The 18,460-nt window shown below is 46.4% G+C and overlaps 1 protein-coding gene across 1 annotated transcript in view; it reads right to left on the bottom strand.

The window, feature by feature from the left end:
• The window catches only part of DNHD1 (dynein heavy chain domain 1), a 552,395-nt gene extending 534,168 nt beyond the window's left edge, over positions 1-18,227 (bottom strand). Inside the window, exon 1 of the mRNA XM_073661200.1 lies at positions 18,174-18,227. The gene's annotated coding sequence lies outside the window, so the exon portion shown is untranslated. The remainder of the gene's footprint in view (positions 1-18,173) is intronic.
• Positions 18,228-18,460: the final 233 nt, after the last annotated feature.

Here is an 18,460-nt window from a genome sequence, read left to right as displayed (position 1 = left end):
TTTCTCCCACGCTGCCCTGAGGCCCGCTCCACCTGTGGGGAGTCGTTCCATCATAAGCTGCCCTAACATATGCCTCAGAGGACTGCTCCGCAGCGGCGGCTCCCTTTAGCCGCATTACATAGGTGGCGTCACAAACTTTACAAGTACCCTATAAATAATCCCCTTTTTGTTGACCGCCCTGGGCCACGGACCGGGCCAGCCACCGTGATATCCCCCACCGGCATCCATCCCGGCTACTGAGTACCCCATTGCCCTGGGGGCGCGTCATCTGTTGCGTCACGAACAGGATCCCGTGCCACCGGGTACTGTGCGCCTTAAAAGATTGTAATACTCACTGTGATGAAGTTTCCCGCCAATTGCCGCTGTTTCCCGCCATTGTCCGCCATTTTCCTGTCGCTGCGTGGGAAGAAGAGGGGTGTAACCGCGGGAACCCGCGAGGCGTGAATGTGAAAAGCGCGCGAAGCCCAGGACACGCCCTGCCCCTGACGTCGAACCAGGAAGCGTCAGGTCCTGGAAGGAGTCCAGAGGACGCTCTGACGTCAGACGCGAGCGACGCAAGGTCCTGGAAGAAGACCGTCGCCCGCGGAGCTGCGGCCTAACTGATAAGAAGTGAAGAAGGTAGGCTACGGTTTACTAGGGGGGCCCATCCATGGCAAACGACCAGCAAGCCGCCGGAGCACCGGTTAACGCTCCTGATGCCCAACTTGCGCCCCGCGCTGCACAGGCCGCAGCGGCCGCTCCACCAGCAGGGGCCGTAACTCCATTGATACCCATGGCCCTGCCGTATATCCCTAAAGCGAAATGGCTTCCCCAGTATGATGGCAAACCAGACACCCTGTCTGGATTCAAAAGAAAAATATGCGGTGTACTGGACATGTATTCTATGACTGGTAAGCAGAGAGCCGCAGTTGTGCTGGGACAATTGACAGGTGCTGCAGAGCGGGAAGTTGAAACCTGGCCAGCCGCAGACCAGGAATCAGTATCCATCATCTTTAAGAGCCTGCAAACTGTTTTTGAAAACCGCACTGAGACAGATCTCCGGATGAGGTTCTACCACTGTGTCCAGAAACCTGAGGACAGTATCCCGGACTACGCCTGGCGCTTACAGGAAGCCCTGCGGGCCCTGAAACAGTATAACGTCCAGCCAGCATACAAGGTGAAAATAAAATGCTCACGGAACAGTTCATCCGGGGGTTTAGGTCCCAGGAGGAGAGCAGAACCGTACGGTGGTGGGCCTTAGATCATCCAAATGCCACCTTTGACACCTTGAAGGAGATGGCTATTAAGGGCCTGCAGCCCCTGGAAACATCAGGGACTGCTATTCAGCGTTACCAGGGTAGGGCCACCACAGTGCCCGCAGCACCCACCGCTCCTTCATTAACGGCTGAAACAAACATGCAAAAAGTGCCCCCTAGCGAGCTGGACAGCCTGCGCTCTGAAGTGCGCCAGCTAAGTAAAACCCTGGCCACTGTCCTGAGCACCCTGCAGCTACAGGAGGATCATGAGCCAGAAGGAAGGATTCTACAGCCCTGAGGATGTCCCCTGGATGAGGAGAAGAAGGAGGACAACACCCCGTAGGAGGACAACGCCGCCCAGGAGGAGGACAACGCCACCCCGTGGGAGGACCAATGACCAACGTCGCCCTCCAGGAGACTTCATCTGCTACCGCTGCCACAAGGCAGGCCACACAGCGCGGAACTGTTCTTTAAACGAGTAAACCCTGGGGCCGAGGGCCGACACCCAGGAGTAAATCAACCAGGCCCATCAAGCTGGTACCACCGGTTCGTACGAGGAAGGCCTTTCCTGTCCATCGAGCTGGACAGCAGTGCTACACCTGCGTTACTGGACACCGGCTCACAGGTAACCATCATACCTGATGTCCTCTACAAAAGGTACTGGTCCGTAGATGAACTCCGCCCGCCAGCCCCGAACCTCTCCGTGTATGCCTCTAACGGCCTTCCTCTTAACCTAGTCGGGGTTAAGGACGTGACAGTGAAGGTGGGGAGAGCGGAACTAAAGGACCAAGGACTGATTGTCATAGAATCTAACCCTGGTGATACCAATCCGTATATGATACTTGGTACAAATATTGTTGGTAACTGTTTGGGAGAGGTGTTGTTTTTGCTCCAACAGATTGCTGACACCGCCAAACCAGGGCAGAGGAGGGCGCTGCAGAGAGAGATTCGAGCCCTCCTGTACCAGCAACAGGTAAAGCTAACAGGTGGTGAGATTGGTAATGTACGGGTGACAGACCCGATACCCATTGTGATTCCCCCAATGAGTGAGATGCTGATTTGGGGTAGAGCAGCAATAGGTCTCAAGGGACAGAACTACCAGGCGGTAGTGGAGCCCATTAGCTCGGAGCACAGACCTACACTCTTAACTGCTAGAGGGGTAGTTGATGTGCGCAATGGGAGGGTGCCCGTACATCTCCTAAATTGTGGGGAGGATGAAGTTAAATTACCAAGATACGCCACTGTTGCCAGGTTGTGTACTGTGAATGATGATGCCATACACACAGTGGAATCCTTGACCCCACCAGATACAGTGGAGGACAATGACTCCGAAGCTCAGCTGGAGGATTGGTGTCAACAGCTCCATGTTGGGACTGACGCCACTCCTGTCCATCAAAAACAAGGTGTACACAGGGTGGTCCAGGAATACGAACAGGTATTCAGCAAACACCCACTTGATTTTGGGAGGAATAAAGGGGTACAACACCATATACCCACAGGTGACCATCCACCCATCAAAGAACGTTACAGGACACCAGCACATTACCAGAAAGCGAAGGAAATGTTGTATGACATGAAGAAAGCAGGGGTAATAAGAGATAGCTGTAGCCCCTGTGCAGCTCCCCTGGTCCTGGTCAGGAAAAAGGACGGTAGCATGAGGATGTGTGTAGATTACAGACAGGTAAATCGCATAACACATAAAGATGCATACCCTTTGCCCGTATAGAGGAATCCCTGGCTGCATTAAAGTCTGCAAATTACTTCTCTACCCTTGACCTCACTAGCGGGTACTGGCAAGTAGCAGTTGCTGAGGAGGACCGGGAGAAGACGGCCTTCACTACCCCGATGGGGCTCTGCGAGTTCAACAGTATGCCGTTCGGACTCTGCAACGCCCCTGGAACGTTCCAGAGATTGATGGAGTGCTGTTTGGGACACCGTAACTTCGAGACCGTGCTGCTATACCTGGATGACGTGATAGTGTACTCCAAGAAGTATGAGGACCATTTGAAGCACCTGGCGGAGGTATTTGAGTTGTTGTCCCAGTATGGGATGAAATTGAAGCCCTCCAAGTGCCACCTGCTCAAACAGAAGGTTCAGTACCTGGGGCACATCGTCAGTTCAGAAGGAGTAGCACCAGACCCGTAGAAGGTCACTGCCATCCAGAAATGGCCGGAACCAAAGAATCTCAAGGAGGTACGTCAGTTCCTGGGACTGGTCAGGTATTACCGGAGATTTGTAAAGGACTACACCAAGAAGGCAGCGCCTTTGCAAGATCTCCTGGTAGGACAGTCCCACAGAGGCAAACCCCCACCCCTTCCAGTGGGGTAAAGAGCAGGCTGAGTCCTTTGCAGTGATGAAAGAGATCCTGACAGGCGATGAGATCCTAGCCTACCCTGGCTACAGCCAACCATTCCTGCTGTACACTGATGCCAGCAACGAGGGACTAGGAGCTGTGTTAAGCCAGAAGCAGTATGGCAAAGAGAAGGTGATTGCCTATGCCAGCAGGAAGCGTCGTCCTACCGAGAGGAATCCAGAAAACTATAGCTCCTTCAAGTTGGAGCTCCTGGCCTTGGTCTGGGCCATCACTGAACAATTCAAGCACTACCTGGCCTCCACTAAGTTCACGGCCTATACTGACAACAACCTCTTGACACATCTAGAGAACGCCAAGTTGGGAGCCATGGAACAGCGTTGATTGGCACGACTGTCAAACTATCAGTTCACCATCAAGTACCGGGCAGGCCACAAGAACGCCAACGGCGATGCCCTATCCAGAATGCCTCACCAGTCGGACACTGAAGAAGAAGTGGATGACCTGGAGGAGATTGAGATACCTGCCTTCCACAGAAATGGGATGGTCCACGAGCAGCGCACCTCCAGGAGGTATCTGTCACGCTGTCTCTGTATACTGGAGGTAGGGGGCCTAAGCTGACCCTAAGCTGGGGCCCTGACTAGTCCCTCAACCTGGAGGTACTGTTAAAGGTACAGAGGTCCAGGCCGCCAGCGTAACCCCTACCTCCTGAGGATCCCTGCACCTAAGTAATCTAGTCCTGAGAAGGACCCCGATCACAACAAAAGGGGACAAGTAATAATATGCCCACACACAGTACTTAGACGAACGAGACAGTACAAGGGAAAAACCAAAACCACCTTGCATACAACAACTACACAACTACAACAGAGGGAACACCAACGGGAAAGGAGATAAATGATAAAGCGAGGAAGGGAAAAAACACTCCAAATACACTTATCTCAGAAACTCCAAACACCACGATCCGCTCTGTTAGTCTGAATGAAATGCTTTCACCGACACTTCCCAAACAGACCAGCAGGCATTTGAAGGAGTCTCACTACAGCAGTATTGATTGCAGCTGGGCGAGGCTGGACCTCGTCTAGCACAGAGAGAGAGAGAATTAACTCCCTCACTGCCGAAAAACACAAAGCACCAACAAGTCAGCTGCGAGAAGTCAGGCTGTGTACTCGTGACGATCTTCGTGGCGACACACCCGTGACAGTACCCCCCCTTCTACGAGGGGCCTCCGGACCCTCAGGGCCAGGTTTATCCGGGTGAGTCGTGTGGAAGGCCCGAACTAATCGGTCTGCGTTAATATCCGACGCAGGAACCCACATCCTCTCCTCAGGACCATACCCTTTCCAATGAACCAGGTACTGAAGGGACCGGCGATTAAAGCGTGAATCGATGACCCTCGATACCTGGAACTCCAAGTTACCATTGACCACCACTGGAGGGGGAGGTAAAGGTGACGGTACCACCGGCGCCACATACCTCTTAAGCAACGATCTGTGGAACACGTTGTGAATTTTAAACGTAGGGGGGAGGTCAAGACGGAATGCCACCGGATTAATAATAGAACTGATTCTGTACGGCCCGATGAACCTGGGACCCAGTTTCCAGGAGGGAACCTTAAGTTTAATATTCCTGGTAGACAACCATACCCGATCGTTCACACTTAGGTCCGGACCAGACACTCTCCTCCTATCAGCCATACGTTTGTATCGGTTCCCCATAGTATTCAGATTCTTCAGCACCCCTCTCCATACTGAAGCGAGTGATGAGGAAAATCGTTCCTCCTCAGGAACCCCCGAAGAGCCCCCCCTACTGAAAGTACAAAACTGGGGGTGAAAACCATATGCCCCAAAAAACGGGGACTTACCAGTGGACTCGCTCCGCCTATTATTAAGAGCAAACTCTGCCAGAGGTAAGAAAGAAGCCCAGTCCTCCTGGTTCTCTGACACAAAACACCGGAGATATGTCTCCAAGCTCTGGTTCATACGTTCCGTCTGACCATTGGTCTGAGGATGAAAAGCCGATGAGAATGACAAATGCATCCCCCGCCGTGCACAAAACGCCTTCCAGAACTTGGACACAAACTGAGACCCCCGATCAGACACCACCTCGGAGGGTACCCCGTGAAGCCTCACAATCTCCCCAATGAACACCTGCGCAAGAGTTTTAGCATTAGGGAGAGCCGGAAGAGCGATAAAATGTGCCATCTTGCTGAACCTGTCCACTACAACGAGTATGACCGTTTTACCCGAAGACGGAGGGAGGTCCGTAATAAAGTCCATAGACAGATGAGTCCAAGGACGCTCCGGGATCTTCAAAGGTAAGAGGGCCCCAGACGGACGGGTATGTGAGGTCTTAGAGCGCGCACAAACCCCACAGGACGCGACAAAAGTTACCACCTCCTTATGTAAGTTAGGCCACCAAAACCGACGCGAGAGGAGATCCACAGTTGCTTTACTCCCCGGGTGTCCTGCAAAAACTGAGTTATGGTGTGCCTCGATCACCTTTTGTCGCAACTGATCTGGAACAAACAGTCTCCCCGGAGGTCCAACAGGGGCGTCCCCCTGAGCCTCCAATACCTCCTCCTCCAGCTCAGAGCATACTGCCGAAACCACCACCCCCTCCTGAAGGATAGGAATCGGGTCGTCCGTATTCCCGGCCCCAGGGAAACTACGAGATAAGGCATCCGCCTTTACATTTTTTGACCCAGGACGATATGTAACGACAAAATTAAACCTGGTAAAAAACAATGACCACCTAGCTTGTCTGGGATTCAGACGTTTCGCGGACTCCAGATATAGCAGGTTCTTGTGATCGGTGATGACGGTGACCGGATGGACTGCCCCCTCCAAAAAATGGCGCCACTCCTCAAAAGCTAACTTAATGGCCAAGAGTTCCCTATTGCCGACATCGTAATTCCTCTCAGCGGACGACAATTTTTTAGAGAAAAAGGCGCACGGATGCCACTTACCAGGGGACGAACCCTGTGACAATACTGCTCCCACCCCTACCTCGGAAGCGTCTACCTCTACAATGAATGGCTGTGATGCATCAGGTTGAATGAGTATGGGTGCCGAGGCAAAACATTTTTTCAAGGAGGAGAATGCTTGACAAGCCTTGTCAGACCACCTAGAAAAATCCGTCCCCTTTTTAGTCATGTCTGTGAGAGGCTTAACCATGGACGAGAAATTACGAATGAACTTCCGGTAATAATTAGCAAACCCCAGGAAACGTTGTAGTGCCTTAAGATTCTCTGGCCGATCCCACTCAAGAACTGCCCGCACTTTCCCAGGGTCCATACGAAAACCGGACGCTGAAACCAGGAAGCCTAAAAACTGGAGTTCCTGTACGGCAAACACACACTTTTCCCATTTGGCATACAGTTTATTATCCCGCAAGATCTGTAACACCTGCCTAACGTGCTCCTGATGAGACACCAGATCCGGCGAGTAAATTAAGATATCATCCAGATATATGACAACAAACTGTCCCACCAGGCGGCGAAAAATGTCATTAACAAAGTGTTGGAACACCGCCGGGGCATTAGTCAGACCGAATGGCATGACAAGGTTCTCATAATGCCCCTCCGGAGTGTTAAACGCCGTCTTCCACTCATCCCCCTCCTTCATCCTAATCAGATTGTACGCCCCCCTGAGATCCAACTTAGAGAACCATTTGGCGCCCACGATCTGATTAAAGAGATCGGGAATAAGTGGGAGCGGATACGGATCTCGGACCGTAATCCGATTAAGTTCACGGAAATCCAGGCAAGGGCGTAGGCCTCCATCTTTCTTCTTAACAAAGAAGAACCCCGCAGCCACCGGTGAAGATGAAGGTCTAATATGCCCCTTAGCCAGACTTTCTGAAATATAATCCTTCATGGCCTGCCTCTCAGGACCAGAAAGGTTATACAACCTAGCTTTAGGTAACTTGGCCTCAGGGAGCAGTTTTACAGAACAGTCATACTCGCGATGAGGAGGTAGTTCCTGACACCCTTTCTCCGAGAATACATCCTCAAAGTCCGCCAGAAATGGAGGTAAGACCCAAGGAGTAACCGCACCGATGACCGTGTTCATGCAGTTTTTATTACAGAATTTACTCCATTGGCTTATCTCTCTGGTTTGCCAATTAATAACCGGGTTATGCTTAGCTAACCAAGGAAGGCCTAACACTATAGGAGTGGGAAGACCCTCCAACACGTAGCAAGACAACAGTTCTTTATGTATCGCCCCCACTTGAAGTTTCACGTCATGCACAGCTTGCAAAAAACTTCCCTGACCGAGAGGCCTGGCATCGATCGAGAATATGGGGATGGGTTTAGCCAACTCACTCAATCGCATACCTTGAACCCGGGCAAACCGAGCATCAACCAGATTAGCCCCGGCCCCACTATCCAGAAGAACAGATATCCTCTCAGTTCTCGTACCCACCACCACCTCCGCCGGTACGAGAAACTGAGACGAACCTACGGACGAAATACCTACTCCCAGATTGCCGTCCACCACACAACCTGGGATCAACAGTTTTCCGACGACTCTTCACTCTGCAAGGGACGGGATGGACACCCCCCAATAAAATGTCCCTTTCTCCCGCAGAAGAAACACCTTCCTGTCTTATGGCGCACCACCGGTCCCCTCCCCCGAAATGATGTCCCTCCTAATTGCATAGGCTCCTCTGGACTGACCAGGGGAACCACCATATGAGGGGACCTTGTAGGAGGTGGAGTCATCACAGGGGGTAGAGTTATCCCGCACCTCTCCCGAAGCCGTCTGTCAACGCGAATAGCAAGGGCCATAGCGGCTTCCAGTGACGCGGGAGAGTCATACTGTGCCAACACATCCTGTAATTTGTCGGATAAACCATGACAAAACTGGCTCCTAAGAGCCGGGTCATTCCACTGGGTGTCCGTGGCCCACCTACGGAACTCCGAACAGAATTCCTCCGCCGGACGATCTCCCTGCTGGATCCTACGTAACTTAGACTCAGCAAGGGAGATCCGATCTGGGTCATCATATACGAGTCCCAGAGCAGCGAAAAACCTATCCACTGACTGGAGAGCCGGGGAGCCCGAGGGAAGAGAGAACGCCCAAGATTGTGGGTCCCCTTGTAGGAGCGAGATGACAATTCCCACCCTTTGTTCTTCACTCCCCGATGACCGAGGCCGCAGCCGAAAGTACAACTTGCATGCCTCCCGGAAAACAAAAAACTTGTCCCGCCCCCCAGTGAACCTGTCAGGGAGAGCTACTTTAGGTTCTGGTCCGGCTTGCTCCTGAGGATGCAAAACCTTGGACCTAACGTCCGCCAGCTCCATGGACAAACTCTGCAACTGCCGAGCTAGACCGGCTACTGGATCCATGGTAGCTGGAGAAAAACTAAGTGGGTCGGTGAAAATGTCACGCTGTCTCTGTATACTGGAGGTAGGGGGCCTAAGCTGACCCTAAGCTGGGGCCCTGACTAGTCCCTCAACCTGGAGGTACTGTTAAAGGTACAGAGGTCCAGGCCGCCAGCGTAACCCCTACCTCCTGAGGATCCCTGCACCTAAGTAATCTAGTCCTGAGAAGGACCCCGATCACAACAAAAGGGGACAAGTAATAATATGCCCACACACAGTACTTAGACGAACGAGACAGTACAAGGGAAAAACCAAAACCACCTTGCATACAACAACTACACAACTACAACAGAGGGAACACCAACGGGAAAGGAGATAAATGATAAAGCGAGGAAGGGAAAAAACACTCCAAATACACTTATCTCAGAAACTCCAAACACCACGATCCGCTCTGTTAGTCTGAATGAAATGCTTTCACCGACACTTCCCAAACAGACCAGCAGGCATTTGAAGGAGTCTCACTACAGCAGTATTGATTGCAGCTGGGCGAGGCTGGACCTCGTCTAGCACAGAGAGAGAGAGAATTAACTCCCTCACTGCCGAAAAACACAAAGCACCAACAAGTCAGCTGCGAGAAGTCAGGCTGTGTACTCATGACGATCTTCGTGGCGACACACCTGTGACAGTATCGTGGTAAGACACTAAACCCTTTACCTCATCACAGTTGGAAGGAGACCCAGGACAGCGACCTGGTTGTCAGCCGTATCAAAGAACTGATAACCCAGGAAGGTTCCTCCCTGGAGAAGGAAGCTCCTCCACAAGCCAAGCAATTGTGGAATGAGAGAAGCCGGCTGTTCATCTATAGAGAGAAGCTGTGCCAAAGGTAAGTCAACCCTAGGACCCATGAGATGGTATGGCAGATCGTAGTGCCCAGGACAGACATTCAGATGGTGTTGGAGGCCTACCACGATCAAGCAGGGCACTTTGGCTGGAAGAAGCTGGAAACCCTCCTGAAGAGTCGGTTTTATTGGGTTGGAATGCGGAGCTCCATAGAGAGGCGGTGCCGGGATTGTGGACCCTGTAGCCTCAGAAGAAAAGACTACAGCAGCCAGAAAGCACTCTTGCAGTCCATCAAGACAACCCAGCCCCTGGAGATCGTCGCTCTGGATCACGTCAAGCTGTCACCCAGCAGGTCAGGCTACTCCTATGCCCTGACCATGGTGGATCACTACTCCCGGTTCCTGGTGGTAGCCCCCGTCAAGGATCTGACGGCAGAAACTGCAGCAAGGCCGTTTCAAGCATACTTCTGCAGGCCCCATTGATACCCGGATAAGGTGCTGACGGATCAAGGCCCTGCCTTTGAAGCCAAGCTGTTCAAAGAGTTTTGCCATCTGTACGGGTGCAAGAAGATTCGGACTACGCCATATCACCCTCAAACTAATGGCCTATGTGAAAAGATGAACAATATCGTCATAGACCTGCTGAAGACCTTACCTCTAGAAGAAAGGAATCAGTGGCCAGACAAACTACCTGATCTGGTAGATCTCTACAATCACATACCTGTGAGTTCCACCAATTGTACTCCAGCGTACCTCATGAGAGCAAGACCCGGAAAATTGCCCATGGACCTGGAGCTTGGAGTGGTAGAGCCAGAAGCAGACATGTCCACCGAAGATTGGGATACGACCCGACAGGAGCAGTACAAAAGAGTACAGGCCTGTGTCGAAGACAGTTTAAATAGGGTGAGAGATAAGCAGGAAGCACAGTACAACAAGAGTGCACCCGCAGAACCCTTGACACCTGGAGAAGTGGTGCTGAAGCGAAAGAGAAGAAACCACAAGCTTGACGACCAGTGGGAAAGAGAGCCTTACACTGTGTTGGATTCCAGGTTCGACAATAGAAAAACCTGTCTAATCAGTAAAGATGGGGGTAAGTAATTGCAGCAGTCTCAAGAGACCACTTGAAGTTGTGCCCAGGTCTATTGAAGTCACAGGAAGAAATACCTCCTATCGTGACTGAAGAACCCAAAGAAGATGTACTCCATACTGTCTTAGGAGATTTCCTGGCAGATTGGCCTGAACTGGATGGAGCCGTAATAATACCTGTGATGCACTTCTACCAACAGCCAGAAGACCCTCCACTGCAAGTAAGACCTGTAAGTACCCCAGAAGAGCCTCCTCAGAAAAAATCCCCGGAAGAAGGATCACCAGTAGAAACAGAGCCAGTAGGCCCAGTAACCAATGTACTTGCCAGTCCCATCGAGAGGTTAAGGCAGTTCTACAATTTACCCATACATAGATCTGACAGGGTAGCAGACAGTGCAGACACAGACATCAACAACACCCCAGTACTACGTAGGTCAACACGCAGTACAAAAGGCCAGGTCCCTGCCAGCTATAAGGAATAAGTAGAAATACCTGCAGTGTAAATAGTTACGCAGTTGTGCATTGCTTACTGTCATTGTTTATTATATAAACTGAAATTTAATATGTGTTTATTTAGTTACCCGTTAGGGTCTAAAGACTCGTAGGCTGAGGACTGTGAGCAGCCCAAAAACTGTCCATATACATAGTTGCACTCCCTGGAGTGACCCCTTAAGTGACCACGGAACAAAAACCCGTTTGGCGTGGCCGAAGACGTAGTCCAGCACCTGGATCACCTATGCCCTGTAGCCACGCCCAGGGCCTACGTTGAGGGTTTTCAGGCGGGTCCCTCATGTTCCTTCATCGGTGAAATGGACACCAGGTTACGGGACTTATTGTCACTTTATTAATGTTATTATTGTTAGAATTATACTTGTTCTCATTATTGTTATTTGTTAACCTGTTTTGCAAAAATGCTTCAGTCCAGGAGTACTGAATTGTACTAGGGGGGAATGTGGAGCCCTGCCACGCACTGGTGCCACAGAACCCAGTAGGGTGCATAGATGAACTTCTCCACAAGAGGCCCTCATTACATTCACACACCTCCACCCTACCACCTCAGACTAGCAGAGCGAGCCCTTTAGGGACATATATAGGGAGGGTGGAGCCAGGCAGCTCAGTTTAGTGTTCAGTCAGACAGAGAGAGTCTGAGAGCGTGCTGACGCTGAGAGCAGCGAAGACGCAGCTCTTCTGCTGCTGCCATAGTGAGGACCCCTAGAGTGGCCGACGTTGAGGAGGAAAGGAGAGGGGAGTTGAGGGGGCAGAGGAGCGTACCAGGCTCACCCCGAAGTATACACCGGACACCGGGTCCGCTCTTACAGGGACCCTTTACACCCAGTAGGGACCACTGGATACCTGGAGGACTACAAGTCCCAGGTCAATCAACGCTGACTATTGTACCAGGGCTAGGAGTCACGGAGGCCCAAGCGTCCAGGGAGAGTGATCTCCAAGAGAAGGCCCTACCACTAGGTCAGCAGGTGCAAGAGAGAGAGACAGTGAATAAAGCCAGGCCTGGCTCCAGGCAGGTCAGAAGCTTAGCAAGTGGAAGCAACGGATCAGGAGGCCCTATACCCGCTCACTGGGGAGAGTCCAGAAGTGCACCCTGCCTACCGAGTACCCTGGACCATACCTGCATCTACACCAGTAAAGGTACCGAAGTGAACCCCCGTGTGAGTGTCTGTCATTTCTCCCTGAACCGTCCTGGCCGTCTCTCACCCGTACCACCATCCATTTCCCCACGCTGCTCTGAGGCCCGCTCCACCTATGGGAAGCCGTTCCATCATAAGCTGCCCTAACATCTGCCTCAGAGGACTGCTCCGCAGCGGCGGCCCCTCCCTTTAGCCGCATTACATAGGTGGGGTCACGAACTTTACAAATCCCCTATAAATAATCCCCTTTTTGTTGACCGCCCTGGGTCACGGACCGGGCAAGCCACCGTGATATCCCCCACCGGCATCCATAGAGGCCCGGCTGCCGAGTACACCATTGCCCTGGGGGCGGGTCATATACAGTTATATACACACATATATACAGTGGTGGCCAAAAGTATTGGCACCCCTGCAATTCTGTCAGATAATACGCAGTTTCTTCCTGAAAATGATTGCAATCACAAATTCTTTGATTTTATCTTCATTTAATTTGCTTGCAAGGAAAAAACACAAAAGAGAATGAAGCAAAAATCAAATCATTGATCATTTCACACAAAACTCCAAAAAAGGGCCGGACAAAAGTATTGGCACCCTCAGCCTAATACTTGGTTGCACAACCTTTAGCCGAAATAACAGCGAACAACCGCTTCCGGTAACCATCAATGAGTTTCTTACAATGCTCTGCTGGAATTGTAGACCATTCTTCTTTGGCAAACTGCTCCAGGTCCCTGATATTTGAAGGGTGCCTTCTCCAAACTGCCATTTTGAGATCTCTCCACAGGTGTTCTATGGGATTCAGGTCTGGACTCATTGCTGGCCACCAGTCTCCATTGCTTTCTCTCAAACCATTTTATAGTGCTTTTGGAAGTGTGTTTTGGGTCATTGTCCTGCTGGAAGACCCATAACCTCTGAGGGAGACCCAGCTTTCTCACACTGGGCCCTACATTATGCTGCAAAATTTGTTGGTAGTCTTCAGACTTCATAATGCCATGCACACGGTCAAGCAGTCCAGTGCCAGAGGCAGCAAAGCAACCCCAAAACATCAGGGAACCTCCGCCATGTTTGACTGTAGGGACCGTGTTTTTTCTTTGAATGCCTCTTTTTTTTCCTGTACACTCTATGTTGATGCTTTTTCCCAAAAAGCTCTACTTTTGTCTCATCTGACCAGAGAACATTCTTCCAAAACGTTTTAGGCTTTCTCAGGTAAGTTTTGGCAAACTCCAGCCTGGCTTTTTATGTCTCGGGGTAAGAAGTGGGGTCTTCCTGGGTATCCTACCATACAGTCTCTTTTCATTCAGACGCCGACGGATAGTACGGGTTGACACTGTTGTACCCTCGGACTGCAGGGCAGCTTGAACTTGTTTGGATGTTAGTCGAGGTTCTTTATCCACCATCCGCGCAATCTTGCGTTGAAATCTCTCGTCAATTTTTCTTTTCCGTCCACATCTAGGGAGGTTAGCCACAGTGCCATGGGCTTTAAACTTCTTGACGACACTGCGCACGGAAGACACAGGAACATTCAGGTCTTTGGAGATGGACTTGTAGCCTTGAGATTGCTCCTGCTTCCTCACAATTTGGTTTCTCAAGTCCTCAGACAGTTCTTTGGTCTTCTTTCTTTTCTCCATGCTCAATGTGGTCACACAAGGACACAGGACAGAGGTTGAGTCAACTTTAATCCATGTTAACTGGCTGCAAGTGTGATTTAGTTATTGCCAACACCTGTTAGGTGCCACAGGTAAGTTACAGGTGCTGTTAATTACACCAATTACAGAAGCATCACAGGATTTTTCAAACAGTGCCAATACTTTTGTCCGCCCCCTTTTTTAGGTTTGGTGTGGAATTATATCCAATTTGGCTTTAGGACAATTCTTTTTGTGTTTTTTCATTGAAGACAAATTAAATGAAGAGAATAAGACCAAAGAATTTGTGATTGCAATCATTTTCAGGAAGAAACTGAGTATTATCTGACAGAATTGCAGGGGTGCCAATACTTTTGGACACCACTGTACAAATACACACATTATATATATATATATATATATATATATATACAGTTATATACACACATTATATATATATATACAGTTATATACACATTATATACAGTACAGACCAAAAGTTTGGACACACCTTCTCATTTAAAGATTTTTCTGTATTTTCTTGACTATGAAAATTGTACATTCACACTGAAGGCATCAAAGCTATGAATTAACACATGTGGAATTATATACTTAACAAAAAAGTGTGAAACAACTGAAAATATGTCTTATATTCTAGGTTCTTCAAAGTAGCCACCTTTTGCTTTGATGACGGCTTTGCACACTCTTGGCATTCTCTTGATGAGCTTCAAGAGGTGGTCACCGGAAATGGTTTTCACTTCACAGGTGTGCCCTGTCAGGTCTAATAAGTGGGATTTCTTGCCTTATAAATGGGGTTGGGACCATCAGTTGTGTTGTGCAGAAGTCAGGTGGATACACAGCTGATAGTCCTACTGAATGGACTGTTAGAATTTGTATTATGGCAAGAAAAAAGCAGCTAAGTAAAGAAAAACGAGTGGCCATCATTACTTTAAGAAATGAAGGTCAGTCAGTCCGAAAAATTGGGCAAAATTTGAAAGTGTCCCCAAGTGCAGTTGCAAAAACCATCAAGCGCTACAAAGAAACTGGCTCACATGAGGACCGCCCCAGGAAAGGAAGACCAAGAGTCACCTCTGCTTCTGAGGATAAGTTTATCCGAGTCACCAGCCTCAGAAATCGCAGGTTAAGAGCAGCTCAGATTAGAGACCAGGTCAATGCCACACAGAGTTCTAGCAGCAGACACATCTCTACAACAACTGTTAAGAGGAGACTTTGTGCAGCAGGCCTTCATGGTAAAATAGCTGCTCGGAAACCACTGCTAAGGACAGGCAACAAGCAGAAGAGACTTGTTTGGGCTAAAGAACACAAGGAATGGACATTAGACCAGTGGAAATCTGTGCTTTGGTCTGATGAGTCAAAATTTGAGATCTTTGGTTCCAACCACCGTGTCTTTGTGTGACACAGAAAAGGTGAACGGATGGACTCTACATGCCTGGTTCCCACCGTGAAGCATGGAGGAGGAGGTGTGATGGTGTGGGGGGGCTTTGCTGGTGACACTGTTGGGGATTTATTCAAAATTGAAGGCATACTGAACCAGCATGGCTACCACAGCATCTTGCAGCGGCATGCTATTCCATCCGGTTTGCGTTTAGTTGGACCATCATTTATTTTTCAACAGGACAATGATCCCAAAACACCTCCAGGTTGTGTAAGGGCTATTTGACCAAGAAGGAGAGTGATGGGGGGCTACACCAGATGACCTGGCCTCCACAGTCACCAGACCTGAACCCAATCGAGATGGTTTGGGGTGAGCTGGACCGCAGAGTGAAGGCAAAAGGGCCAACAAGTGCTAAGCATCTCTGGGAACTCCTTCAAGATTGTTGGAAGACCATTTCCGGTGACTACCTCTTGAAGCTCATCAAGAGAATGCCAAGAGTGTGCAAAGCAGTCATCAAAGCAAAAGGTGGCTACTGTGAAGACCCTAGAATATAAGACATATTTTCAGTTGTTTCACACTTTTTTGTTAAGTATATAATTCCACATGTGTTAATTCATAGTTTTGATGCCTTCAGTGTGAATGTACAATTTTCATAGTCATGAAAATACAGAAAAATCTTTAAATGAGAAGGTGTGTCCAAACTTTTGGTCTGTACTGTATATATACAGTTATATACACACATTATATATATATATACAGTTATACACACATTATATATATACACAGTTATATACACACATTATATATATATACACACATTATATATATATATACAGTTATATACACCCATTATATATATATATACAGTTATACACACATTATATATATATATATATATATATATATATATATATATATACAGTTATATACACACATTATATATATATACAGTTATATACACACATTATATATATATATATATATATATATACAGTTATATACACACATTATATATATATATACACACATTATATATATAGATATATACAGTTATATACACACATTATATATATATATACATACAGTTATATACACCCATTATATATAAATATACAGTTATATACACACATTATATATATATACAGTTATACACACACATTATATATATATATATACAGTTATATACACACATTATAGATATATACAGTTATATACACACATTTTATATATATATATATATATACAGTTATATACACACATTATATATATATATACAGTTATACACACACATTATATATATATATACAGTTATATACACACATTATATATATATATACAGTTATATACACACATTATATATATATATACAGTTATATACACACATTATATATATACAGTTATATACACATATTATATATATATACAGTTATATACACACATTATATATATATATATATATATATATATATACAGTTATATACACACATTATGTATATATACAGTTATATACACACATTATATATATATATACAGTTATATACACACATTATATATATATACAGTTATATACACACATTATATATATATATATACAGTTATATACACATATTATATATATATATACAGTTATACACACACATTATATATATATATACAGTTATATACACACATTATATATATATACACAGTTATATACACACATTATATATATATACAGTTATATACACACATTATATATATATATACAGTTATATACACACATTATATATATACAGTTATATACACACATTATAGATATATATATACAGTTATATACACATATTATATATATATATACAGTTATACACACACATTATATATATATATACAGTTATATACACACATTATATATATATACAGTTATATACACACATTATATATATATACACAGTTATATACACACATTATATATATATACAGTTATATACACACATTATATATATATATACAGTTATATACACACATTATATATATATATATATACAGTTATATACACATATTATATATATATATAGTTATACACACACATTATATATATATATATATACAGTTATATACACACATTATATATATATACAGTTATATACACACATTATATATATAGTTATATACACACATTATATATATACAGTTATATACACACATTATATATATACAGTTATACATACACATTATAGATATATACAGTTATATACACACATTATAGATATATACAGTTATATACACACATTATATATATATATATATACAGTTATACATACACATTATATATATATACAGTTATATACACACATTATAGATATATACAGTTATATACACACATTATATATATACAGTTATATACATACATTATAGATATATATATACAGTTATACATACACATTATATATATATACAGTTATATACACACATTATAGATATATACAGTTATATACACACATTATATATATACAGTTATATACATACATTATAGATATATATATACAGTTATACATACACATTATATATATATACAGTTATATACACACATTATAGATATATACAGTTATATACACACATTATATATATATATACAGTTATATACACACATTATAGATATATACAGTTATATACACACATTATATATATATATACAGTTATATACACACATTATAGATATATACAGTCACTCACCGCTCTGCTGAATTCTCTGAGCTACAACATCCAGTAACCAAGGACTCTGTCACCAGGGAGGAGCTTATACACAGACACACCCACTTCCTGTTTTGATGCCACCCTCTCCCACAATGTCATCAAGAGACCACTGCTGAGCCGTGTATCTAATCCTCTCCTGTGTGATACTGTCTGCTGAGCCGTGTATCTAATCCTCTCCTGTGTAATACTGTCTGCTGAGCCGTGTATCTAATCCTCTCCTGTGTGATACTGTCTGCTGAGCCGTGTATCTAATCCTCTCCTGTGTA

The sequence above is a fragment of the Phyllobates terribilis genome, unplaced genomic scaffold (genome assembly GCF_046119375.1).
Source record: "Phyllobates terribilis strain yellow unplaced genomic scaffold, ASM4611937v1 Scaffold_2__4_contigs__length_985480577, whole genome shotgun sequence".
Taxonomy (NCBI): domain Eukaryota; kingdom Metazoa; phylum Chordata; class Amphibia; order Anura; family Dendrobatidae; genus Phyllobates; species Phyllobates terribilis.
Note: the sequence above shows the minus strand (reverse complement) of the source record. Positions and strands in the feature narration are given on the sequence as shown.